The 25,461-nt window shown below is 42.0% G+C and overlaps 10 non-coding genes across 10 annotated transcripts; all 10 read right to left on the bottom strand.

Moving 5' to 3' along the window:
- Nucleotides 1-1,499: 1,499 nt before the first annotated feature.
- On the bottom strand, nt 1,500-1,573 carry trnai-aau. The gene has a single exon. It is a non-coding gene; the product is annotated as a tRNA-Ile (tRNA).
- Nucleotides 1,574-3,238: 1,665 nt separating this feature from the next.
- trnai-aau lies at nt 3,239-3,312 on the bottom strand. Its single transcript has one exon. It is a non-coding gene; the product is annotated as a tRNA-Ile (tRNA).
- A 5,245-nt stretch (nt 3,313-8,557) lies between these two features.
- Nucleotides 8,558-8,631, bottom strand: trnai-aau. Its single transcript has one exon. It is a non-coding gene; the product is annotated as a tRNA-Ile (tRNA).
- Nucleotides 8,632-10,239: 1,608 nt separating this feature from the next.
- On the bottom strand, nt 10,240-10,313 carry trnai-aau. Its single transcript has one exon. It is a non-coding gene; the product is annotated as a tRNA-Ile (tRNA).
- A 1,692-nt stretch (nt 10,314-12,005) lies between these two features.
- On the bottom strand, nt 12,006-12,079 carry trnai-aau. Its single transcript has one exon. It is a non-coding gene; the product is annotated as a tRNA-Ile (tRNA).
- Nucleotides 12,080-13,771: 1,692 nt separating this feature from the next.
- trnai-aau lies at nt 13,772-13,845 on the bottom strand. The gene has a single exon. It is a non-coding gene; the product is annotated as a tRNA-Ile (tRNA).
- A 2,475-nt stretch (nt 13,846-16,320) lies between these two features.
- Nucleotides 16,321-16,394, bottom strand: trnai-aau. Its single transcript has one exon. It is a non-coding gene; the product is annotated as a tRNA-Ile (tRNA).
- Nucleotides 16,395-18,529: 2,135 nt separating this feature from the next.
- On the bottom strand, nt 18,530-18,603 carry trnai-aau. Its single transcript has one exon. It is a non-coding gene; the product is annotated as a tRNA-Ile (tRNA).
- Nucleotides 18,604-20,234: 1,631 nt separating this feature from the next.
- Nucleotides 20,235-20,308, bottom strand: trnai-aau. Its single transcript has one exon. It is a non-coding gene; the product is annotated as a tRNA-Ile (tRNA).
- A 3,652-nt stretch (nt 20,309-23,960) lies between these two features.
- On the bottom strand, nt 23,961-24,034 carry trnai-aau. Its single transcript has one exon. It is a non-coding gene; the product is annotated as a tRNA-Ile (tRNA).
- Nucleotides 24,035-25,461: the final 1,427 nt, after the last annotated feature.

The following is a 25,461-nucleotide window of genomic DNA, read 5'->3' as shown; positions in this document are numbered from 1 at the left end:
AACACTATGGCTGTTGGGAACCCTGTACATTAGTGAGGGCTGTTGTGGCTCTGTACATTAGTGAGGGCTGTTGGGGCCCTGTACATTAGTGAGGGCTGTTGGGGCTCTGTACATTAGTGAGGGCTATTGGGGCCCTGTACATTAGTGAGGGCTGTTGGGGCCCTGTACATTAGTGAGGGCTGTTGGGGCTCTGTACATTAGTGAGGGCTGTTGGAACCCTGTACATTAGTGAGGGCTGTTGGGGCCCTATTTCAACTCCAGATGACATAACCTAGCTAGCAGAGACAGCATGCTAACTATGAAAGTATCGATCCAGCAACAATGTCGAGGTCAAAAAAGAAAGGAACTATGTTAAACCAAGCTGACTTCGTAAGATAAGTCAACTCGGACGGAAATAATGAACAGGCTGAACGTATATTTCTGTGACTATCTAGATAACTTTAGCTTGTCATTCCTGTTTACAGAGTGTTAGTCCCCACGAGAGCAAATGCTATTTATATGGGGTTTAGGGTTAAAGTTAGAATTAGGTTTAGGAGCTAGGGTTAGGTTTAGGGTTAAGGTTAGGTTTTTGGTTTAGGGTTAAGGTTAAGGTTAGGTTTAGGGTTAAGGTTAGGTTTTTGGTTTAGGGTTAAGGTTAGGTTTTTGGTTTAGGGTTAAGGTTAGGTTTTTGGTTTAGGGTTAAGGTTAGGTTTTTGGTTTAGGGTTTAGGGTTAAGGTTAGGTTTTTGGTTTAGGGTTAAGGTTAGGTTTTTGGTTTAGGGTTTAGGGTTAAGGTTAGGTTTTTGGTTTAGGGTTAAGGTTAGGTTTTTGGTTTAGGGTTAAGGTTGGGTTTTTGGTTTAGGGTTTAGGGTTAAGGTTAGGTTTTTGGTTTAGGGTTAAGGTTAGGTTTTTGGTGTAGGGTTAAGGTTAGGTTTAGGGTTAAGGTTAGGTTTTTGGTTTAGGGTTAAGGTTAGGTTTTTGGTGTAGGGTTAAGGTGAGGTTTTTGGTTTAGGTTTAAGGTGAGGTTTTTGGTTAGGGTTAAGGTTAGGTTTTTGGTTTAGGGTTAAGGTTAGGTTTTTGGTTTAGGGTTAAGGTTAAAGTAAGGTTAAAAGAGAACAGGTTAGGGTTAGTGGTTATGGAAAATAGGATTTTGAATGGGATTGAATTGTGTGTTCCCACAAGGTTAGCTGTACAAGACTATGTGTGTGCGTGTGTGTGCGTGTGTGTGTGTGTGTGAATATTGAATGAATCAAATGATTGATGGACCCGTCTATCTGTTTCTTCACCATTCTGTCTCTCTGTCTCTTAGTCCATGAAGTCCCTGTCCTCCTTCCTTCCTTGGATGATAAAAGACGAATGAAAAGTCCTACCATTAAAAAAAAAACTCCTACAATAAAATGTCACTCCACAATAACAATCGACAATTCATACTACTAATTTAAAACGCATATGGTAGAACCCAATCAATAGAGTTATGAGACACTGTAGACATTCATAGTAAAACAAAATCTTAAATCCTGCTGGCCAGTACGGGTATCGAACCCGCGACCTTCGCGTTATTAGCACAACGCTCTAACCAACTGAGCTAACCCGCCTGAGATAATGATCAATCTACGGAACGGGGATACACCCATATATGGGTCTGGAGGTGGTCGCTTATCTACAATGTCTACGTTCTACCAATAGAGGGCAGAGAACGTAAACAAATCCAGCTCAGTTCCAAGGACTCCCTTCTACACTGTCAATGATCAACACTATGGCTGTTGGGAACCCTGTACATTAGTGAGGGCTGTTGTGGCTCTGTACATTAGTGAGGGCTGTTGGGGCCCTGTACATTAGTGAGGGCTGTTGGGGCTCTGTACATTAGTGAGGGCTATTGGGGCCCTGTACATTAGTGAGGGCTGTTGGGGCCCTGTACATTAGTGAGGGCTGTTGGGGCTCTGTACATTAGTGAGGGCTGTTGGAACCCTGTACATTAGTGAGGGCTGTTGGGGCCCTATTTCAACTCCAGATGACATAACCTAGCTAGCAGAGACAGCATGCTAACTATGAAAGTATCGATCCAGCAACAATGTCGAGGTCAAAAAAGAAAGGAACTATGTTAAACCAAGCTGACTTCGTAAGATAAGTCAACTCGGACGGAAATAATGAACAGGCTGAACGTACATTTCTGTGACTATCTAGATAACTTTAGCTTGTCATTCCTGTTTACAGAGTGTTAGTCCCCACGAGAGCAAATGCTATTTATATGGGGTTTAGGGTTAAAGTTAGAATTAGGTTTAGGAGCTAGGGTTAGGTTTAGGGTTAAGGTTAGAATTAGGTTTAGGAGCTAGGGTTAGGTTTTTGGTTTAGGGTTAAGGTTAAGGTTAGGTTTAGGGTTAAGGTTAGGTTTTTGGTTTAGGGTTAAGGTTAGGTTTTTGGTTTAGGGTTAAGGTTAGGTTTTTGGTTTAGGGTTAAGGTTAGGTTTTTGGTTTAGGGTTTAGGGTTAAGGTTAGGTTTTTGGTTTAGGGTTAAGGTTAGGTTTTTGGTTTAGGGTTTAGGGTTAAGGTTAGGTTTTTGGTTTAGGGTTAAGGTTAGGTTTTTGGTTTAGGGTTAGGTTTTTGGTGTAGGGTTAAGGTTAGGTTTAGGGTTAAGGTTAGGTTTTTGGTTTAGGGTTAAGTTTAGGTTTTTGGTTTAGGGTTAAGGTTAGGTTTTTGGTTTAGGGTTAAGGTTAGGTTTTTGGTTTAGGGTTAAGGTTAGGTTTTTGGTGTAGGGTTAAGGTGAGGTTTTTGGTTAGGGTTAAGGTTAGGTTTTTGGTTTAGGGTTAAGGTTAGGTTTTTGGTTTAGGGTTAAGGTTAAAGTAAGGTTAAAAGAGAACAGGTTAGGGTTAGTGGTTATGGAAAATAGGATTTTGAATGGGATTGAATTGTGTGTTCCCACAAGGTTAGCTGTACAAGACTATGTGTGTGCGTGTGTGTGCGTGTGTGTGTGTGTGTGAATATTGAATGAATCAAATGATTGATGGACCCGTCTATCTGTTTCTTCACCATTCTGTCTCTCTGTCTCTTAGTCCATGAAGTCCCTGTCCTCCTTCCTTCCTTGGATGATAAAAGACGAATGAAAAGTCCTACCATTAAAAAAAAACTCCTACAATAAAATGTCACTCCACAATAACAATCGACAATTCATACTACTAATTTAAAACGCATATGGTAGAACCCAATCAATAGAGTTATGAGACACTGTAGACATTCATAGTGAAACAAAATCTTAAATCCTGCTGGCCAGTACGGGTATCGAACCCGCGACCTTTGCGTTATTAGCACAACACTCTAACCAACTGAGCTAACCGGCCTGAGATAATGACCAATCTACGGAACGGGGATACACCCATATATGGGTCTGGAGGTGGTCGCTTATCTACAATGTCTACGTTCTACCAATAGAGGGCAGAGAACGTAAACAAATCCAGCTCAGTTCCAAGGACTCCCTTCTACACTGTCAATGATCAACACTATGGCTGTTGGGAACCCTGTACATTAGTGAGGGCTGTTGTGGCTCTGTACATTAGTGAGGGCTGTTGGGGCCCTGTACATTAGTGAGGGCTGTTGGGGCTCTGTACATTAGTGAGGGCTATTGGGGCCCTGTACATTAGTGAGGGCTGTTGGGGCCCTGTACATTAGTGAGGGCTGTTGGGGCTCTGTACATTAGTGAGGGCTGTTGGAACCCTGTACATTAGTGAGGGCTGTTGGGGCCCTATTTCAACTCCAGATGACATAACCTAGCTAGCAGAGACAGCATGCTAACTATGAAAGTATCGATCCAGCAACAATGTCGAGGTCAAAAAAGAAAGGAACTATGTTAAACCAAGCTGACTTCGTAAGATAAGTCAACTCGGACGGAAATAATGAACAGGCTGAACGTACATTTCTGTGACTATCTAGATAACTTTAGCTTGTCATTCCTGTTTACAGAGTGTTAGTCCCCACGAGAGCAAATGCTATTTATATGGGGTTTAGGGTTAAAGTTAGAATTAGGTTTAGGAGCTAGGGTTAGGTTTAGGGTTAAGGTTAGGTTTTTGGTTTAGGGTTAAGGTTAAGGTTAGGTTTAGGGTTAAGGTTAGGTTTTTGGTTTAGGGTTAACGTTAGGTTTTTGGTTTAGGGTTAAGGTTAGGTTTTTGGTTTAGGGTTAAGGTTAGGTTTTTGGTTTAGGGTTTAGGGTTAAGGTTAGGTTTTTGGTTTAGGGTTAAGGTTAGGTTTTTGGTTTAGGGTTTAGGGTTAAGGTTAGGTTTTTGGTTTAGGGTTAAGGTTAGGTTTTTGGTTTAGGGTTAGGTTTTTGGTGTAGGGTTAAGGTTAGGTTTAGGGTTAAGGTTAGGTTTTTGGTTTAGGGTTAAGGTTAGGTTTTTGGTTTAGGGTTAAGGTTAGGTTTTTGGTTTAGGGTTAAGGTTAGGTTTTTGGTTTAGGGTTAAGGTTAGGTTTTTTGTGTAGGGTTAAGGTGAGGTTTTTGGTTTAGGTTTAAGGTGAGGTTTTTGGTTAGGGTTAAGGTTAGGTTTTTGGTTTAGGGTTAAGGTTAGGTTTTTGGTTTAGGGTTAAGGTTAAAGTAAGGTTAAAAGAGAACAGGTTAGGGTTAGTGGTTATGGAAAATAGGATTTTGAATGGGATTGAATTGTGTGTTCCCACAAGGTTAGCTGTACAAGACTATGTGTGTGCGTGTGTGTGCGTGTGTGTGTGTGTGTGAATATTGAATGAATCAAATGATTGATGGACCCGTCTATCTGTTTCTTCACCATTCTGTCTCTCTGTCTCTTAGTCCATGAAGTCCCTGTCCTCCTTCCTTCCTTGGATGATAAAAGACGAATGAAAAGTCCTACCATTAAAAAAAAAACTCCTACAATAAAATGTCACTCCACAATAACAATCGACAATTCATACTACTAATTTAAAACGCATATGGTAGAACCCAATCAATAGAGTTATGAGACACTGTAGACATTCATAGTAAAACAAAATTTTAAATCCTGCTGGCCAGTACGGGTATCGAAACCGCAACCTTCGCGTTATTAGCACAACGCTCTAACCAACTGAGCTAACCGGCCTGAGATAATGACCAATCTACGGAACGGGGATACACCCATATATGGGTCTGGACGTGGTCGCTTATCTACAATGTCTACGTTCTACCAATAGAGGGCAGAGAACGTAAACAAATCCAGCTCAGTTCCAAGGACTCCCTTCTACACTGTCAATGATCAACACTATGGCTGTTGGGAACCCTGTACATTAGTGAGGGCTGTTGTGGCTCTGTACATTAGTGAGGGCTGTTGGGGCCCTGTACATTAGTGAGGGCTGTTGGGGCTCTGTACATTAGTGAGGGCTATTGGGGCCCTGTACATTAGTGAGGGCTGTTGGGGCCCTGTACATTAGTGAGGGCTGTTGGGGCTCTGTACATTAGTGAGGGCTGTTGGAACCCTGTACATTAGTGAGGGCTGTTGGGGCCCTATTTCAACTCCAGATGACATAACCTAGCTAGCAGAGACAGCATGCTAACTATGAAAGTATCGATCCAGCAACAATGTCGAGGTCAAAAAAGAAAGGAACTATGTTAAACCAAGCTGACTTCGTAAGATAAGTCAACTCGGACGGAAATAATGAACAGGCTGAACGTACATTTCTGTGACTATCTAGATAACTTTAGCTTGTCATTCCTGTTTACAGAGTGTTAGTCCCCACGTGAGCAAATGCTATTTATATGGGGTTTAGGGTTAAAGTTAGAATTAGGTTTAGGAGCTAGGGTTAGGTTTAGGGTTAAGGTTAGGTTTTTGGTTTAGGGTTAAGGTTAAGGTTAGGTTTAGGGTTAAGGTTAGGTTTTTGGTTTAGGGTTAAGGTTAGGTTTTTGGTTTAGGGTTAAGGTTAGGTTTTTGGTTTAGGGTTAAGGTTAGGTTTTTGGTTTAGGGTTTAGGGTTAAGGTTAGGTTTTTGGTTTAGGGTTAAGGTTAGGTTTTTGGTTTAGGGTTTAGGGTTAAGGTTAGGTTTTTGGTTTAGGGTTAAGGTTAGGTTTTTGGTTTAGGGTTAGGTTTTTGGTGTAGGGTTAAGGTTAGGTTTAGGGTTAAGGTTAGGTTTTTGGTTTAGGGTTAAGGTTAGGTTTTTGGTTTAGGGTTAAGGTTAGGTTTTTGGTTTAGGGTTAAGGTTAGGTTTTTGGTTTAGGGTTAAGGTTAGGTTTTTGGTGTAGGGTTAAGGTGAGGTTTTTGGTTTAGGTTTAAGGTGAGGTTTTTGGTTAGGGTTAAGGTTAGGTTTTTGGTTTAGGGTTAAGGTTAGGTTTTTGGTTTAGGGTTAAGGTTAAAGTAAGGTTAAAAGAGAACAGGTTAGGGTTAGTGGTTATGGAAAATAGGATTTTGAATGGGATTGAATTGTGTGTTCCCACAAGGTTAGCTGTACAAGACTATGTGTGTGCGTGTGTGTGCGTGTGTGTGTGTGTGTGAATATTGAATGAATCAAATGATTGATGGACCCGTCTATCTGTTTCTTCACCATTCTGTCTCTCTGTCTCTTAGTCCATGAAGTCCCTGTCCTCCTTCCTTCCTTGGATGATAAAAGACGAATGAAAAGTCCTACCATTAAAAAAAAAACTCCTACAATAAAATGTCACTCCACAATAACAATCGACAATTCATACTACTAATTTAAAACGCATATGGTAGAACCCAATCAATAGAGTTATGAGACACTGTAGACATTCATAGTAAAACAAAATTTTAAATCCTGCTGGCCAGTACGGGTATCGAAACCGCAACCTTCGCGTTATTAGCACAACGCTCTAACCAACTGAGCTAACCGGCCTGAGATAATGATCAATCTACGGAACGGGGATACACCCATATATGGGTCTGGACGTGGTCGCTTATCTACAATGTCTACGTTCTACCAATAGAGGGCAGAGAACGTAAACAAATCCAGCTCAGTTCCAAGGACTCCCTTCTACACTGTCAATGATCAACACTATGGCTGTTGGGAACCCTGTACATTAGTGAGGGCTGTTGTGGCTCTGTACATTAGTGAGGGCTGTTGGGGCCCTGTACATTAGTGAGGGCTGTTGGGGCTCTGTACATTAGTGAGGGCTGTTGGGGCCCTGTACATTAGTGAGGGCTGTTGGGGCCCTGTACATTAGTGAGGGCTGTTGGGGCTCTGTACATTAGTGAGGGCTGTTGGAACCCTGTACATTAGTGAGGGCTGTTGGGGCCCTATTTCAACTCCAGATGACATAACCTAGCTAGCAGAGACAGCATGCTAACTATGAAAGTATCGATCCAGCAACAATGTCGAGGTCAAAAAAGAAAGGAACTATGTTAAACCAAGCTGACTTCGTAAGATAAGTCAACTCGGACGGAAATAATGAACAGGCTGAACGTACATTTCTGTGACTATCTAGATAACTTTAGCTTGTCATTCCTGTTTACAGAGTGTTAGTCCCCACGAGAGCAAATGCTATTTATATGGGGTTTAGGGTTAAAGTTAGAATTAGGTTTAGGAGCTAGGGTTAGGTTTAGGGTTAAGGTTAGGTTTTTGGTTTAGGGTTAAGGTTAAGGTTAGGTTTAGGGTTAAGGTTAGGTTTTTGGTTTAGGGTTAAGGTTAGGTTTTTGGTTTAGGGTTAAGGTTAGGTTTTTGGTTTAGGGTTAAGGTTAGGTTTTTGGTTTAGGGTTTAGGGTTAAGGTTAGGTTTTTGGTTTAGGGTTAAGGTTAGGTTTTTGGTTTAGGGTTTAGGGTTAAGGTTAGGTTTTTGGTTTAGGGTTAAGGTTAGGTTTTTGGTTTAGGGTTAGGTTTTTGGTGTAGGGTTAAGGTTAGGTTTAGGGTTAAGGTTAGGTTTTTGGTTTAGGGTTAAGGTTAGGTTTTTGGTTTAGGGTTAAGGTTAGGTTTTTGGTTTAGGGTTAAGGTTAGGTTTTTGGTTTAGTGTTAAGGTTAGGTTTTTTGTGTAGGGTTAAGGTGAGGTTTTTGGTTTAGGTTTAAGGTGAGGTTTTTGGTTAGGGTTAAGGTTAGGTTTTTGGTTTAGGGTTAAGGTTAGGTTTTTTGTGTAGGGTTAAGGTGAGGTTTTTGGTTTAGGTTTAAGGTGAGGTTTTTGGTTAGGGTTAAGGTTAGGTTTTTGGTTTAGGGTTAAGGTTAGGTTTTTGGTTTAGGGTTAAGGTTAAAGTAAGGTTAAAAGAGAACAGGTTAGGGTTAGTGGTTATGGAAAATAGGATTTTGAATGGGATTGAATTGTGTGTTCCCACAAGGTTAGCTGTACAAGACTATGTGTGTGCGTGTGTGTGCGTGTGTGTGTGTGTGTGAATATTGAATGAATCAAATGATTGATGGACCCGTCTATCTGTTTCTTCACCATTCTGTCTCTCTGTCTCTTAGTCCATGAAGTCCCTGTCCTCCTTCCTTCCTTGGATGATAAAAGACGAATGAAAAGTCCTACCATTAAAAAAAAAACTCCTACAATAAAATGTCACTCCACAATAACAATCGACAATTCATACTACTAATTTAAAACGCATATGGTAGAACCCAATCAATAGAGTTATGAGACACTGTAGACATTCATAGTAAAACAAAATTTTAAATCCTGCTGGCCAGTACGGGTATCGAACCCGCGACCTTCGCGTTATTAGCACGACGCTCTAACCAACTGAGCTAACCAGCCTGAGATAATGATCAATCTACGGAACGGGGATACACCCATATATGGGTCTGGAGGTGGTCGCTTATCTACAATGTCTACGTTCTACCAATAGAGGGCAGAGAACGTAAACAAATCCAGCTCAGTTCCAAGGACTCCCTTCTACACTGTCAATGATCAACACTATGGCTGTTGGGAACCCTGTACATTAGTGAGGGCTGTTGTGGCTCTGTACATTAGTGAGGGCTGTTGGGGCCCTGTACATTAGTGAGGGCTGTTGGGGCTCTGTACATTAGTGAGGGCTGTTGGGGCCCTGTACATTAGTGAGGGCTGTTGGGGCCCTGTACATTAGTGAGGGCTGTTGGGGCTCTGTACATTAGTGAGGGCTGTTGGAACCCTGTACATTAGTGAGGGCTGTTGGGGCCCTATTTCAACTCCAGATGACATAACCTAGCTAGCAGAGACAGCATGCTAACTATGAAAGTATCGATCCAGCAACAATGTCGAGGTCAAAAAAGAAAGGAACTATATTAAACCAAGCTGACTTCGTAAGATAAGTCAACTCGGACGGAAATAATGAACAGGCTGAACGTACATTTCTGTGACTATCTAGATAACTTTAGCTTGTCATTCCTGTTTACAGAGTGTTAGTCCCCACGAGAGCAAATGCTATTTATATGAGGTTTAGGGTTAAAGTTAGAATTAGGTTTAGGAGCTAGGGTTAGGTTTAGGGTTAAGGTTAGGTTTTTGGTTTAGGGTTAAGGTTAAGGTTAGGTTTAGGGTTAAGGTTAGGTTTTTGGTTTAGGGTTAAGGTTAGGTTTTTGGTTTAGGGTTAAGGTGAGGTTTTTGGTTTAGGGTTAAGGTTAGGTTTTTGGTTTAGGGTTTAGGGTTAAGGTTAGGTTTTTGGTTTAGGGTTAAGGTTAGGTTTTTGGTTTATGGTTAGGTTTTTGGTGTAGGGTTAAGGTTAGGTTTAGGGTTAAGGTTAGGTTTTTGGTTTAGGGTTAAGGTTAGGTTTTTGGTTTAGGGTTAAGGTTAGGTTTTTGGTTTAGGGTTAAGGTTAGGTTTTTGGTTTAGGGTTAAGGTTAGGTTTTTGGTGTAGGGTTAAGGTGAGGTTTTTGGTTTAGGTTTAAGGTGAGGTTTTTGGTTAGGGTTAAGGTTAGGTTTTTGGTTTAGGGTTAAGGTTAGGTTTTTGGTTTAGGGTTAAGGTTAAAGTAAGGTTAAAAGAGAACAGGTTAGGGTTAGTGGTTATGGAAAATAGGATTTTGAATGGGATTGAATTGTGTGTTCCCACAAGGTTAGCTGTACAAGACTATGTGTGTGCGTGTGTGTGCGTGTGTGTGTGTGTGTGAATATTGAATGAATCAAATGATTGATGGACCCGTCTATCTGTTTCTTCACCATTCTGTCTCTCTGTCTCTTAGTCCATGAAGTCCCTGTCCTCCTTCCTTCCTTGGATGATAAAAGACGAATGAAAAGTCCTACCATTAAAAAAAAAACTCCTACAATAAAATGTCACTCCACAATAACAATCGACAATTCATACTACTAATTTAAAACGCATATGGTAGAACCCAATCAATAGAGTTATGAGACACTGTAGACATTCATAGTAAAAATACTAATAAATCCTGATGGCCAGTACGGGTATCGAACCCGCGACCTTCGCGTTATTAGCACGACGCACTAACCAACTGAGCTAACCGGCCTGAGACAATGATCAAGCTACGGAAAAGGTATACACCCATATATGGGTCTGGAGGTGGTCGCTTATCTACAATGTCTACGTTCTACCATTAGAGGGCAGAGAACGTAAACAAATCCAGCTCAGTTCCAAGGACTCCCTTCTACACTGTCAATGATCAACACTATGGCTGTTGGGAACCCTGTACATTAGTGAGGGCTGTTGGGGCCCTGTACATTAGTGAGGGCTGTTGGGGCTCTGTACATTAGTGAGGGCTGTTGGGGCTCTGTACATTAGTGAGGGCTGTTGGGGCCCTGTACATTAGTGAGGGCTGTTGGGGCCCTGTACATTAGTGAGGGCTGTTGGGGCTCTGTACATTAGTGAGGGCTGTTGGGGCTCTGTACATTAGTGAGGGCTGTTGGGGCCCTGTACATTAGTGAGGGCTGTTGGGGCCCTGTACATTAGTGAGGGCTGTTGGAACCCTGTACATTAGTGAGGGCTGTTGGGGCCCTATTTCAACTCCAGATGACATAACCTAGCTAGCAGAGACAGCATGCTAACTATGAAAGTATCGATCCAGCAACAATGTCGAGGTCAAAAAAGAAAGGAACTATGTTAAACCAAGCTGACTTCGTAAGATAAGTCAACTCGGACGGAAATAATGAACAGGCTGAACGTACATTTCTGTGACTATCTAGATAACTTTAGCTTGTCATTCCTGTTTACAGAGTGTTAGTCCCCACGAGAGCAAATGCTATTTATATGGGGTTTAGGGTTAAAGTTAGAATTAGGTTTAGGAGCTAGGGTTAGGTTTAGGGTTAAGGTTAGGTTTTTGGTTTAGGGTTAAGGTTAAGGTTAGGTTTAGGGTTAAGGTTAGGTTTTTGGTTTAGGGTTAAGGTTAGGTTTTTGGTTTAGGGTTAAGGTGAGGTTTTTGGTTTAGGGTTAAGGTTAGGTTTTTGGTTTAGGGTTTAGGGTTAAGGTTAGGTTTTTGGTTTAGGGTTAAGGTTAGGTTTTTGGTTTAGGGTTAGGTTTTTGGTGTAGGGTTAAGGTTAGGTTTAGGGTTAAGGTTAGGTTTTTGGTTTAGGGTTAAGGTTAGGTTTTTGGTTTAGGGTTAAGGTTAGGTTTTTGGTTTAGGGTTAAGGTTAGGTTTTTGGTTTAGGGTTAAGGTTAGGTTTTTGGTGTAGGGTTAAGGTGAGGTTTTTGGTTTAGGTTTAAGGTGAGGTTTTTGGTTAGGGTTAAGGTTAGGTTTTTGGTTTAGGGTTAAGGTTAGGTTTTTGGTTTAGGGTTAAGGTTAAAGTAAGGTTAAAAGAGAACAGGTTAGGGTTAGTGGTTATGGAAAATAGGATTTTGAATGGGATTGAATTGTGTGTTCCCACAAGGTTAGCTGTACAAGACTATGTGTGTGCGTGTGTGTGCGTGTGTGTGTGTGTGTGAATATTGAATGAATCAAATGATTGATGGACCCGTCTATCTGTTTCTTCACCATTCTGTCTCTCTGTCTCTTAGTCCATGAAGTCCCTGTCCTCCTTCCTTCCTTGGATGATAAAAGACGAATGAAAAGTCCTACCATTAAAAAAAAAACTCCTACAATAAAATGTCACTCCACAATAACAATCGACAATTCATACTACTAATTTAAAACGCATATGGTAGAACCCAATCAATAGAGTTATGAGACACTGTAGACATTCATAGTAAAAATACTAATAAATCCTGATGGCCAGTACGGGTATCGAACCCGCGACCTTCGCGTTATTAGCACGACGCACTAACCAACTGAGCTAACCGGCCTGAGACAATGATCAAGCTACGGAAAAGGTATACACCCATATATGGGTCTGGAGGTGGTCGCTTATCTACAATGTCTACGTTCTACCATTAGAGGGCAGAGAACGTAAACAAATCCAGCTCAGTTCCAAGGACTCCCTTCTACACTGTCAATGATCAACACTATGGCTGTTGGGAACCCTGTACATTAGTGAGGGCTGTTGGGGCCCTGTACATTAGTGAGGGCTGTTGGGGCTCTGTACATTAGTGAGGGCTGTTGGGGCTCTGTACATTAGTGAGGGCTGTTGGGGCCCTGTACATTAGTGAGGGCTGTTGGGGCCCTGTACATTAGTGAGGGCTGTTGGGGCTCTGTACATTAGTGAGGGCTGTTGGGGCTCTGTACATTAGTGAGGGCTGTTGGGGCCCTGTACATTAGTGAGGGCTGTTGGGGCCCTGTACATTAGTGAGGGCTGTTGGAACCCTGTACATTAGTGAGGGCTGTTGGGGCCCTATTTCAACTCCAGATGACATAACCTAGCTAGCAGAGACAGCATGCTAACTATGAAAGTATCGATCCAGCAACAATGTCGAGGTCAAAAAAGAAAGGAACTATGTTAAACCAAGCTGACTTCGTAAGATAAGTCAACTCGGACGGAAATAATGAACAGGCTGAACGTACATTTCTGTGACTATCTAGATAACTTTAGCTTGTCATTCCTGTTTACAGAGTGTTAGTCCCCACGAGAGCAAATGCTATTTATATGGGGTTTAGGGTTAAAGTTAGAATTAGGTTTAGGAGCTAGGGTTAGGTTTAGGGTTAAGGTTAGGTTTTTGGTTTAGGGTTAAGGTTAAGGTTAGGTTTAGGGTTAAGGTTAGGTTTTTGGTTTAGGGTTAAGGTTAGGTTTTTGGTTTAGGGTTAAGGTGAGGTTTTTGGTTTAGGGTTAAGGTTAGGTTTTTGGTTAAGGGTTTAGGGTTAAGGTTAGGTTTTTGGTTTAGGGTTAAGGTTAGGTTTTTGGTTTAGGGTTAGGTTTTTGGTGTAGGGTTAAGGTTAGGTTTAGGGTTAAGGTTAGGTTTTTGGTTTAGGGTTAAGGTTAGGTTTTTGGTTTAGGGTTAAGGTTAGGTTTTTGGTTTAGGGTTAAGGTTAGGTTTTTGGTTTAGGGTTAAGGTTAGGTTTTTGGTGTAGGGTTAAGGTGAGGTTTTTGGTTTAGGTTTAAGGTGAGGTTTTTGGTTAGGGTTAAGGTTAGGTTTTTGGTTTAGGGTTAAGGTTAGGTTTTTGGTTTAGGGTTAAGGTTAAAGTAAGGTTAAAAGAGAACAGGTTAGGGTTAGTGGTTATGGAAAATAGGATTTTGAATGGGATTGAATTGTGTGTTCCCACAAGGTTAGCTGTACAAGACTATGTGTGTGCGTGTGTGTGCGTGTGTGTGTGTGTGTGAATATTGAATGAATCAAATGATTGATGGACCCGTCTATCTGTTTCTTCACCATTCTGTCTCTCTGTCTCTTAGTCCATGAAGTCCCTGTCCTCCTTCCTTCCTTGGATGATAAAAGACGAATGAAAAGTCCTACCATTAAAAAAAAAACTCCTACAATAAAATGTCACTCCACAATAACAATCGACAATTCATACTACTAATTTAAAACGCATATGGTAGAACCCAATCAATAGAGTTATGAGACACTGTAGACATTCATAGTAAAAATACTAATAAATCCTGATGGCCAGTACGGGTATCGAACCCGCGACCTTCGCGTTATTAGCACGACGCACTAACCAACTGAGCTAACCGGCCTGAGACAATGATCAAGCTACGGAAAAGGTATGCACCCATATATGGGTCTGGAGGTGGTCGCTTATCTACAATGTCTACGTTCTACCATTAGAGGGCAGAGAACGTAAACAAATCCAGCTCAGTTCCAAGGACTCCCTTCTACACTGTCAATGATCAACACTATGGCTGTTGGGAACCCTGTACATTAGTGAGGGCTGTTGGGGCCCTGTACATTAGTGAGGGCTGTTGGGGCTCTGTACATTAGTGAGGGCTGTTGGGGCTCTGTACATTAGTGAGGGCTGTTGGGGCCCTGTACATTAGTGAGGGCTGTTGGGGCCCTGTACATTAGTGAGGGCTGTTGGGGCTCTGTACATTAGTGAGGGCTGTTGGGGCTCTGTACATTAGTGAGGGCTGTTGGGGCCCTGTACATTAGTGAGGGCTGTTGGGGCCCTGTACATTAGTGAGGGCTGTTGGAACCCTGTACATTAGTGAGGGCTGTTGGGGCCCTATTTCAACTCCAGATGACATAACCTAGCTAGCAGAGACAGCATGCTAACTATGAAAGTATCGATCCAGCAACAATGTCGAGGTCAAAAACGAAAGGAACTATGTTAAACCAAGCTGACTTCGTAAGATAAGTCAACTCGGACGGAAATAATGAACAGGCTGAACGTACATTTCTGTGACTATCTAGATAACTTTAGCTTGTCATTCATGTTTACAGAGTGTTAGTCCCCACGAGAGCAAATGCTATTTATATGGGGTTTAGGGTTAAAGTTAGAATTAGGTTTAGGAGCTAGGGTTAGGTTTAGGGTTAAGGTTAGGTTTTTGGTTTAGGGTTAAGGTTAAGGTTAGGTTTAGGGTTAAGGTTAGGTTTTTGGTTTAGGGTTAAGGTTAGGTTTTTGGTTTAGGGTTAAGGTGAGGTTTTTGGTTTAGGGTTAAGGTTAGGTTTTTGGTTTAGGGTTTAGGGTTAAGGTTAGGTTTTTGGTTTAGGGTTTAGGGTTAAGGTTAGGTTTTTGGTTTAGGGTTTAGGGTTAAGGTTAGGTTTTTGGTTTAGGGTTAAGGTTAGGTTTTTGGTTTAGGGTTAAGGTTAGGTTTTTGGTGTAGGGTTAAGGTTAGGTATAGGGTTAAGGTTAGGTTCTTGGTTTAGGGTTAAGGTTAGGTTTTTGGTTTAGGGTTAAGGTTAGGTTTTTGGTTTAGGGTTAAGGTTAGGTTTTTGGTTTAGGGTTAAGGTTAGGTTTTTGGTGTAGGGTTAAGGTGAGGTTTTTGGTTAGGGTTAAGGTTAGGTTTTTGGTTTAGGGTTTAGGGTTAAGGTTAGGTTTTTGGTTTAGGGTTAAGGTTAGGTTTTTGGTTAGGTTTTTGGTTTAGGGTTAAGGTTAGGTTTTTGGTGTAGGGTTAAGGTTAGGTTTAGGGTTAAGGTTAGGTTTTTGGTTTAGGGTTAAGGTTAGGTTTTTGGTTTAGGGTTAAGGTTAGGTTTTTGGTTTAGGGTTAAGGTTAGGTTTTTGGTTTAGGGTTAAGGTTAGGTTTTTTGTGTAGGGTTAAGGTTAGGTTTTTGGTTTAGGGTTAAGGTTAGGTTTTTGGTTTAGGGTTAAGGTTAGGTTTTTGGTGTAGGGTTAAGGTTAGGTTTTTGGTTTAGGGTTTAGGGTTAAGGTTAGGTTTTTGGTGTAGGGTTTAGGGTTAAGGTTAGGTTTTTGGCTTAGGGTTAAGGTTAGGTTTTTGGTTTACGGTTAAGGTTAGGTTTTTGGGTTAGATTTAAGGTTAGGTTTTTGATTTAGGGTTAAGGTTAGGTTTTTGGTTTAGGGTTAAGGTTAGGTTTTTGGTTTAGGGTTTAGGGTTAAGGTTAGGTTTAGGGTTAAGGTTAGGTTTTTGGTTTAGGGTTAAGGTTAGGTTTTTGGTTTAGGGTTAAGGTTAGGTTTTTGGTTTAGGGTTAAGGTTAGGTTTTTGGTGTAGGGTTAAGGTGAGGTTTTTGGTTTAGGTTTAAGGTGAGGTTTTTGGTTTAGGTTTAAGGTGAGGTTTTTGGTTAGGGTTAAGGTTAGGTTTTTGATTTAGGGTTAAGGTTAGGTTTTTGGTTTAGGGTTAAGGTTAAAGTAAGGTTAAAAGAGAACAGGTTAGGGTTAGTGGTTATGGAAAATAGGATTTTGAATGGGATTGAATTGTGTGTTCCCACAAGGTTAGCTGTACAAGACTATGTGTGTGCGTGTGTGTGTGTGTGAATATTGAATGAATCAAATGATTGATGGACCCGTCTATCTGTTTCTTCACCATTCTGTCTCTCTGTCTCTTAGTCCATGAAGTCCCTGTCCTCCTTCCTTCCTTGGATGATAAAAGACGAATGAAAACTCCTACTATGACAAAAAATAACTCCTACAATAAAATATCACTCCACAATAACAATCGACAATTCATACTACTAATTTAAAACGCATATGGTATAACCCAATCAATAGAGTTATGAGACACTGTTGACATTCATAGTAAATAACTAATAAATCCTGCTGGCCAGTACGGGTATCGAACCCGCGACCTTCGCGTTATTAGCACGACGCTCTAACCAACTGAGCTAACCGGCCTGAGATAATGATCAAGCTACGGAACAGGTATACAGCCCCCTAAGCAAGCTGGTCCAGGATCTCTGTTCACAAACACACCCCACAGGGCTCCAGGACAGCAACACAATTCTGTGTGTGGATGAAGCTCTTAATTTGACATTGGGAAAAACACGAGATGAACTGCTACAAACAAAGACCCGCTAAAGCTAAAGAACACTCCGTAATGTTCACAACGACATAAACTTTGAACTCGCGAAAAGTGGGAGATGCGTTCAAGAAACACTGGCACATTTTATCATCGGACCCATTTTTTCCGGCTGAATTTACAAATCCACCACTTATTGTGTATAGAAGAAGTCGCAATATACGCGATAAATTGGTCCATGCCAACTGCCAATCACAAAAGAAAACCAGCCAGGCTCTTTTACGCCCTCTTCCACATGGTAGCTATAAATGCAGAGGAGGCGCACAGTGCAACAACATGATGAAGTGTGAATATCTCTGCCACCCCACACACAGGAAAACGATCCCAAATAAATGACATCATTACGTGTTCCACCACCCATGTTATCTACATTATTAAATGTCCATGTGGGCTCTGCTATGTCGGTAAAACCTCTCGCCCTCTCAAACAGAGAATCAGACAACATTAAAGTTAAACCAGGAGAAACGACAGGGATGATCCAGTCGCAGTACATTTTAATGACCTGAAGCATGATATTTCTACCTTTAGATTTTGTGGCATAGAGAAAGTTAAGATATCAGACAGGGGAGGTGATATTAATAATACTCCGAGTTAAAGGGAATGTTTGGGGATTTTCACCCTCCAGACATTATTTCCTAAAGGTCGTAATGATGAAATGCCTGTGTATGTTATGTGGTGAATTTGAACGTGAATTATGCTCCTATTTAAGATCACTGACGTTTTTCGTACGATGTACCCAATGATTAATGAAGACTTGCTCGGTAGGTCTATATGTCCTCATTGTGGTTTTACAGATGTGTTTAATACGTCTTATTTACACACTTTATTTCAATATTTATGAAATGTATGTTGTATTTGGTAGCACGTATTAGTATTTCCTTCGCCTCCAACCCCTTTCCATGCGTGGAACGGATGTGGGCGGGGCTAGGTCTACACAAGGGTGCTAATTAAAAAAAAAATAAACTCACGAAAGCCATGAGATCGATATGTAAAGCTTATTAAAGATCAATGATACTATCCTTCCTTTTCCCTGGAACTTCTTTGAGTGTAATATTTACTGTAAAGTTGAATTGTTTAATTCCCTTTTGTATATTATCTACCTCACTTGCTTTGGCAATGTTAACATATGTTTCCCATTGAGAGAGAGACAGAAAGAAAGAGAGAGAAATAAACAGTGAAAGACAGAGAAAGATAGTAAGGAGTGGAGAAAGACAGAAAGAGAGAGTAAGGAGTGGAGAAAGACAGAAAGAGAGAGTAAGGAGTGGAGAAAGACAGAAAGAGAGAGTAAGGAGTGGAGAAAGAGAGAGTAAGGAGTGGAGAAAGAGGGAGTAAGGAGTAGAGAAAGACAGAAAGAGAGAGTAAGGAGTGGAGAAAGAGAGAGTAATGAGTGGAGAAAGACAGAAAGACAGAGTAAGGAGTGGAGAAAGAGAGAGTAAGGAGTAGAGAAAGACAGAAAGAGATAGTAAGGAGTGGAGAAAGAGAGAGTAAGGAGTGGAGAAAGAGAGAGTAAGGAGTGGAGAAAGAGAGAGTAAGGAGTGGAGAAAGAGGGTGCAGCTGTCTGCAGGTTCTTAACCTCTCTGTACTTAATGTCCTTTTCTATTTAATGTGTGACCAAGTGAGCATGGGGAAAGGTAGGTGTGTGTGTGTGTGTGTGTGTGTGTGTGTGTGTGTGTGTGTGTGTGTAAATAATGAATGAATCGAATGATTGATGGACCCGTCTATCTGTTTCTTCACCATTCTGTCTCTCTGTCTCTTAGTCCATGAAGTCCCTGTCCTCCTTCCTTCCTTGTATAATAAAAAACGAATGAAAACTCCTACAATTAAATGTCACTCCACAACAACAGAACAATCGACAATTTATACTACTAATTTAAAATGCAAGTTGTAAACCCCAATTAATAGAGTTATGAGACACTGTAGACATACACATCAAAGTAAAAACACAAACTTCTGGCCAGTACGGGTATCGAACCCGCGACCTTCGCGTTATTAGCACGACGCTCTAACCAACTGAGCTAACCGGCCTCAGATAATGCTCAATATACGTATAAAGGTGGAAATAATTACCCCGTACCAAATAAGAGCTCAAGATATTCCATAACTAACCCATCACCTATTGAGAAATAAACATGGAGAAGAGCCCCCTAAGCAAGCTGATCCCGGAGCTCTGTTCACAAAGTGGAGAAAGAGAGAGTAAGGAGTGGAGAAAGACAGAAAGAGAGAGTAAGGAGTGGAGAAAGAGAGAGTAAGGAGTGGAGAAAGACAGAAAGAGAGAGTAAGGAGTGGAGAAAGAGAGAGTAAGGAGTGGAGAAAGAGAGAGTAATGAGTGGAGAAAGACAGAAAGAGAGAGTAAGGAGTGGAGAAAGACAGAAAGAGAGAGAAAGGAGTGGAGAAAGACAGAAAGAGAGAGTAAGGAGTGGAGAAAGAGAGAGTAAGGAGTGGAGAAAGAGAGAGTAAGGAGTGGGGAAAGAGAGAGTAAGGAGAGGAGAAAGAGAGAGTAAGGAGTGGAGAAAGAGAGAGTAAGGAGTGGAGAAAGAGAGAGTAAGGAGTGGAGAAAGACAGAAAGAGAGAGTAAGGGGTGGAGAAAGAGAGAGTAAGGAGTGGAGAATGACAGAAAGAGAGAGTAAGGAGTGGAGAAAGAGAGAGTAAGGAGTGGAGAAAGACAGAAAGAGAGAGTAAGGAGTGGAGAAAGACAGAAAGAGAGAGTAAGGAGTGGAGAAAGACAGAAATAGAGAGAAAGGAGTGGAGAAAGACAGAAAGAGAGAGTAAGGAGTGGAGAAAGAGAGAGTAAGGAGTGGAGAAAGAGAGAGTAAGGAGTGGGGAAAGAGAGAGTAAGGAGAGGAGAAAGAGAGAGTAAGGAGTGGAGAAAGAGAGAGTAAGGAGTGGAGAAAGAGAGAGTAAGGAGTGGAGAAAGAGAGTAAGGAGTGGAGAAAGAGAGAGTAAGGAGAGGAGAAAGAGAGAGTAAGGAGTGGAGAAAGAGAGAGTAGGGAGTGGAGAAAGAGAGAGTAAGGAGTGGAGAAAGAGAGAGTAAGGAGTGGAGAAAGAGAGAGTAAGGAGTGGAGAAAGACAGAAAGAGAGAGTAAGGAGTGGAGAAAGAGAGAAAGAGAGAGTAAGGAGTGGAGAAAGAGAGAGTAAGGAGTGGAGAAAGAGAGAGTAAGGAGTGGAGAATGACAGAAAGAGAGAGTAAGGAGTGGAGAAAGAGAGAGTAAGGAGTGGAGAATGACAGAAAGAGAGAGTAAGGAGTGGAGAAAGAGGGTGCAGCTGTCTGCAGGCTCTTTACCTCTCTGTACTTCTCTAGTTAATGTGTGACCAAGTGAGCATGGGGAAATTTAGGTGTGTGTGTGTGTGTGTGTGTGTGTGTGTGTGTGTGTGAATATTGAATGAATCAAATGATTGATGGACCCATATGTCTGTTTCTTCACCATTCTGTCTCTCTGTCTCTTAGTCCATGAAGTCCCTGTCCTCCTTCCTTCCTTGGATGATAAAAGACGAATGAAAACTCCTACTATGACAAAAAAGAACTCCTACAATAAAATATCACTCCACAATAACAATCGACAATTCATACTACTAATTTAAAACGCATATGGTAGAACCCAATCAATAGAGTTATGAGACACTGTAGACATTCATAGTAAAATTTTAAAAAATCCTGCTGGCCAGTACGGGTATCGAACCCGCGACCTTCGCGTTATTAGCACGACGCTCTTACCAACTGAGCTAACCGGCCTCAAATAATGCTTATATACGGATAAAAGTAGAAATAACTACACCGTACCAAATAAGAGCTCAAGACATTCTATAACAAATCCATCACCTATTGAGAAATAAACATGGAGAAAAGTCCCCTAAGCAAGCTGGTCCAGGATCTGTGTTCACAAACACACCCCACAGGGCTCCAGGACAGCAACACAATGATGTGTGTGGATGAAGCTCTTAATTTGACATTGGGAAAAACACGAGATGAACTGCTACAAACAAAGACCCGCTAAAGCTAAAGAACACTCCGTAATGTTCACAACGACATAAACTTTGAACTCGCGAAAAGTGGGAGATGCGTTCAAGAAACACTGGCACATTTTATCATCGGACCCATTTTTTCCGGCTGAATTTACAAATCCACCACTTATTGTGTATAGAAGAAGTCGCAATATACGCGATAAATTGGTCCATGCCAACTGCCAATCACAAAAGAAAACCAGCCAGGCTCTTTTACGCCCTCTTCCACATGGTAGCTATAAATGCAGAGGAGGCGCACAGTGCAACAACATGATGAAGTGTGAATATCTCTGCCACCCCACACACAGGAAAACGATCCCAAATAAATTACATCATTACGTGTTCCACCACCCATGTTATCTACATTATTAAATGTCCATGTGGGCTCTGCTATGTCGGTAAAACCTCTCGCCCTCTCAAACAGAGAATCAGACAACATTAAAGTTAAACCAGGAGAAACGACAGGGATGATCCAGTCGCAGTACATTTCAATGACCTGAAGCATGATATTTCTACCTTTAGATGTTGTGGAATAGAGAAAGTTAAGATATCAGACAGGGGAGGTGATATAAATAATACTCCGAGTTAAAGGGAATGTTTGGGGATTTTCACCCTCCAGACATGATTTCCTAAAGGTCGTAATGATGAAATGCCTGTGTATGTTATGTCGTGAATTTGAACGTGAATTATGCTCCTATTTAAGATCACTGACGTTTTTCGTACGATGTACCCAATGATTAATGAAGACTTGCTCGGTAGGTCTATATGTCCTCATTGTGGTTTTACAGATGTGTTTAATACGTCTTATTTACACACTTTATTTCAATATTTACGAAATGTATGTTGTATTTGGTAGCACGTATTAGTATTTCCTTCGCCTCCAACCCCTTTCCATGCGTGGAACGGATGTGGGCGGGGCTAGGTCTACACAAGGGTGTTGATTTAAATTTTAAAAAACTCACGAAAGCCATGAGATCGATAAGTAAAGCTTATTAAAGATCAATGATACTATCCTTCCTTTTCCCTGGAACTTCTTTGACTGTAATATTTACTGTAAAGTTGAATTGTTTAATTCCCTTGTGTATATTATCTACCTCACTTGCTTTGGCAATGTTAACATATGTTTCCCATGCCAATAAAGCCCCTTGAATTGAAATTGAATTGAGAGAGAGACAGAAAGAAAGAGAGAGAAAGAAACAGTGAAAGACAGAGAAAGATAGTAAGGAGTGGAGAAAGACAGAAAGAGAGAGTAAGGAGTGGAGAAAGACAGAAAGAGAGAGTAAGGAGTGGAGAAAGACAGAAAGAGAGAGTAAGGAGTGGAGAAAGAGAGAGTAAGGAGTGGAGAAAGAGGGAGTAAGGAGTAGAGAAAGACAGAAAGAGAGAGTAAGGAGTGGAGAAAGAGAGAGTAATGAGTGGAGAAAGACAGAAAGACAGAGTAAGGAGTGGAGAAAGAGAGAGTAAGGAGTAGAGAAAGACAGAAAGAGAGAGTAAGGAGTGGAGAAAGAGAGAGTAAGGAGTGGAGAAAGAGAGAGTAAGGAGTGGAGAAAGACAGAAAGAGAGAGTAAGGAGTGGAGAAAGAGAAAGTAAGGAGTGGAGAAAGACAGAAAGAGAGAGTAAGGAGTGGAGAAAGAGAGAGTAAGGAGTAGAGAAAGACAGAAAGAGAGAGTAAGGAGTGGAGAAAGAGAGAGTAAGGAGTGGAGAAAGAGAGAGTAAGGAGTGGAGAAAGACAGAAAGAGAGAGTAAGGAGTGGAGAAAGACAGAAAGAGAGAGTAAGGAGTGGAGAAAGAGAGAGTAAGGAGTGGAGAAAGAGAGAGTAAGGAGAGGAGAAAGAGAGAGTAAGGAGTGGAGAAAGAGAGAGTAAGGAGTGGAGAAAGAGAGAGTAAGGAGTGGAGAAAGAGAGAGTAAGGAGTGGAGAAAGAGAGAGTAAGGAGTGGAGAAAGAGAGAGTAAGGAGTGGAGAAAGAGAGAGTAAGGAGTGGAGAAAGAGAGAGTAAGGAGTGGAGAAAGAGAGAGTAAGGAGTGGAGAAAGAGAGAGTAAGGAGTGGAGAAAGAGAGAGTAAGGAGTGGAGAAAGAGAGAGTAAGGAGTGGAGAAAGACAGAAAGAGAGAGTAAGGAGTGGAGAAAGACAGAAAGAGAGAGTAAGGAGTGGAGAAAGAGAGAGTAAGGAGTGGAGAAAGAGAGAGTAAGGAGAGGAGAAAGAGAGAGTAAGGAGTGGAGAAAGAGAGAGTAAGGAGTGGAGAAAGAGAGAGTAAGGAGTGGAGAAAGAGAGAGTAAGGAGTGGAGAAAGAGAGAGTAAGGAGTGGAGAAAGAGAGAGTAAGGAGTGGAGAAAGAGAGAGTAAGGAGTGGAGAAAGAGAGAGTAAGGAGTGGAGAAAGAGAGAGTAAGGAGTGGAGAAAGAGGGAGTAAGGAGTAGAGAAAGACAGAAAGAGAGAGTAAGGAGTGGAGAAAGAGAGAGTAATGAGTGGAGAAAGACAGAAAGACAGAGTAAGGAGTGGAGAAAGAGAGAGTAAGGAGTAGAGAAAGACAGAAAGAGAGAGTAAGGAGTGGAGAAAGAGAGAGTAAGGAGTGGAGAAAGAGAGAGTAAGGAGTGGAGAAAGACAGAAAGAGAGAGTAAGGAGTGGAGAAAGAGAAAGTAAGGAGTGGAGAAAGACAGAAAGAGAGAGTAAGGAGTGGAGAAAGAGAGAGTAAGGAGTAGAGAAAGACAGAAAGAGAGAGTAAGGAGTGGAGAAAGAGAGAGTAAGGAGTGGAGAAAGAGAGAGTAAGGAGTGGAGAAAGACAGAAAGAGAGAGTAAGGAGTGGAGAAAGACAGAAAGAGAGAGTAAGGAGTGGAGAAAGAGAGAGTAAGGAGTGGAGAAAGAGAGAGTAAGGAGAGGAGAAAGAGAGAGTAAGGAGTGGAGAAAGAGAGAGTAAGGAGTGGAGAAAGAGAGAGTAAGGAGTGGAGAAAGAGAGAGTAAGGAGAGGAGAAAGAGAGTAAGGAGTGGAGAAAGAGAGAGTAAGGAGTGGAGAAAGAGAGAGTAAGGAGTGGAGAAAGAGAGAGTAAGGAGTGGAGAAAGAGAGAGTAAGGAGTGGAGAAAGAGAGAGTAAGGGGTGGAGTGTGTGTGTGTGTGTGTGTATTTAAATAATGAATGAATCGAATGATTGATGGACCCGTCTATCTGTTTCTTCACCATTCTGTCTCTCTGTCTCTTAGTCCATGAAGTCCCTGTCCTCCTTCGTTCCTTGTATAATAAAAAACGAATGAAAACTCCTACAATTAAATGTCACTCCACAACAACAGAACAATCGACAATTCATACTACTAATTTAAAATGCAAGTTGTAAACCCCAATCAATAGAGTTATGAGACACTGTAGACATACACATCAAAGTAAAAACACAAACTTCTGGCCAGTACGGGTATCGAACCCGCGACCTTCGCGTTATTAGCACGACGCTCTAACCAACTGAGCTAACCGGCCTCAGATAATGCTCAATATGCGTATAAAGGTGGAAATAATTACCCCGTACCAAATAAGAGCTCAAGATATTCCATAACTAACCCATCACCTATTGAGAAATAAACATGGAGAAGAGCCCCCTAAGCAAGCTGATCCCGGAGCTCTGTTCACAAAGTGGAGAAAGAGAGAGTAAGGAGTGGAGAAAGACAGAAAGAGAGAGTAAGGAGTGGAGAAAGAGAGAGTAAGGAGTGGAGAAAGACAGAAAGAGAGAGTAAGGAGTGGAGAAAGAGAGAGTAAGGAGTGGAGAAAGAGGGAGTAAGGAGTAGAGAAAGACAGAAAGAGAGAGTAAGGAGTGGAGAAAGAGAGAGTAATGAGTGGAGAAAGACAGAAAGACAGAGTAAGGAGTGGAGAAAGAGAGAGTAAGGAGTAGAGAAAGACAGAAAGAGAGAGTAAGGAGTGGAGAAAGAGAGAGTAAGGAGTGGAGAAAGAGAGAGTAAGGAGTGGAGAAAGACAGAAAGAGAGAGTAAGGAGTGGAGAAAGAGAAAGTAAGGAGTGGAGAAAGACAGAAAGAGAGAGTAAGGAGTGGAGAAAGAGAGAGTAAGGAGTAGAGAAAGTGTTACGGTGAGTGAATGAGGACCCAAAAGCGAACTAACTTAAACAGAGCTTCTTTAATAACCAAACATAGGTAGGCTCAGATAGACCGGCAGATTCCGACAGGACAGGACAAGGTTACAGCAAACATGACGATAGTCTGGCTCAGGCATGAAACACAACAAACAAGAATCCGACAAGGACAGGAACAGAAACAGAGAGAGATATAGGGACCTAATCAGAGGGAAAAAGGGAACAGGTGGGAAACGGGGTGAATGGGTAGTTAGAGGAGACAAGGAACAGCTGGGGGAAAGCGGGGGAGAAAAGGTAACCTAACAACGACCAGCAGAGGGAGACAGGGTGAAGGGAAAGGACAGAGACAAGACACAACATGACAGTACGTGACAGTACCCCCCCACTCACCGAGCGCCTCCTGGCGCACTCGAGGAGGAAACCTGGCGGCAACGGAGGAAATCCTCGATCAGCGCACGGTCCAGCACGTCCCGAGAGGGAACCCAACTCCTCTCCTCAGGACCGTACCCCTCCCAATCTACGAGGTACTGGTGACCACGGCCCCGAGGACGCATGTCCAAAATTCTACGGACCCTGTAGATGGGTGCGCCCTCGACAAGGATGGGGGGGGGGGGGGGGAAGACGAGCGGGGGCGCGAAGGACGGGCTTGATGCAGGAGACATGGAAGACCGGGTGGACGCGACGAAGGTATCGCGGAAGAAGAAGTCGAACTGCGACAGGATTAATGACCCGAGAAATACGGAACGGACCAATGAACCGCGGGGTCAACTTGCGAGAAGCCGTCTTAAGGGGAAGGTTCTGAGTGGAGAGCCAAACTCTCTGAC

The sequence above is a fragment of the Oncorhynchus mykiss genome, unplaced genomic scaffold, assembly GCF_013265735.2.
Source record: "Oncorhynchus mykiss isolate Arlee unplaced genomic scaffold, USDA_OmykA_1.1 un_scaffold_85, whole genome shotgun sequence".
Classification (NCBI taxonomy): Eukaryota; Metazoa; Chordata; class Actinopteri; order Salmoniformes; family Salmonidae; genus Oncorhynchus; species Oncorhynchus mykiss.
The sequence above is the reverse complement of the archived record's forward strand: the minus strand, read 5'-3'. Positions and strand labels throughout refer to the sequence as shown.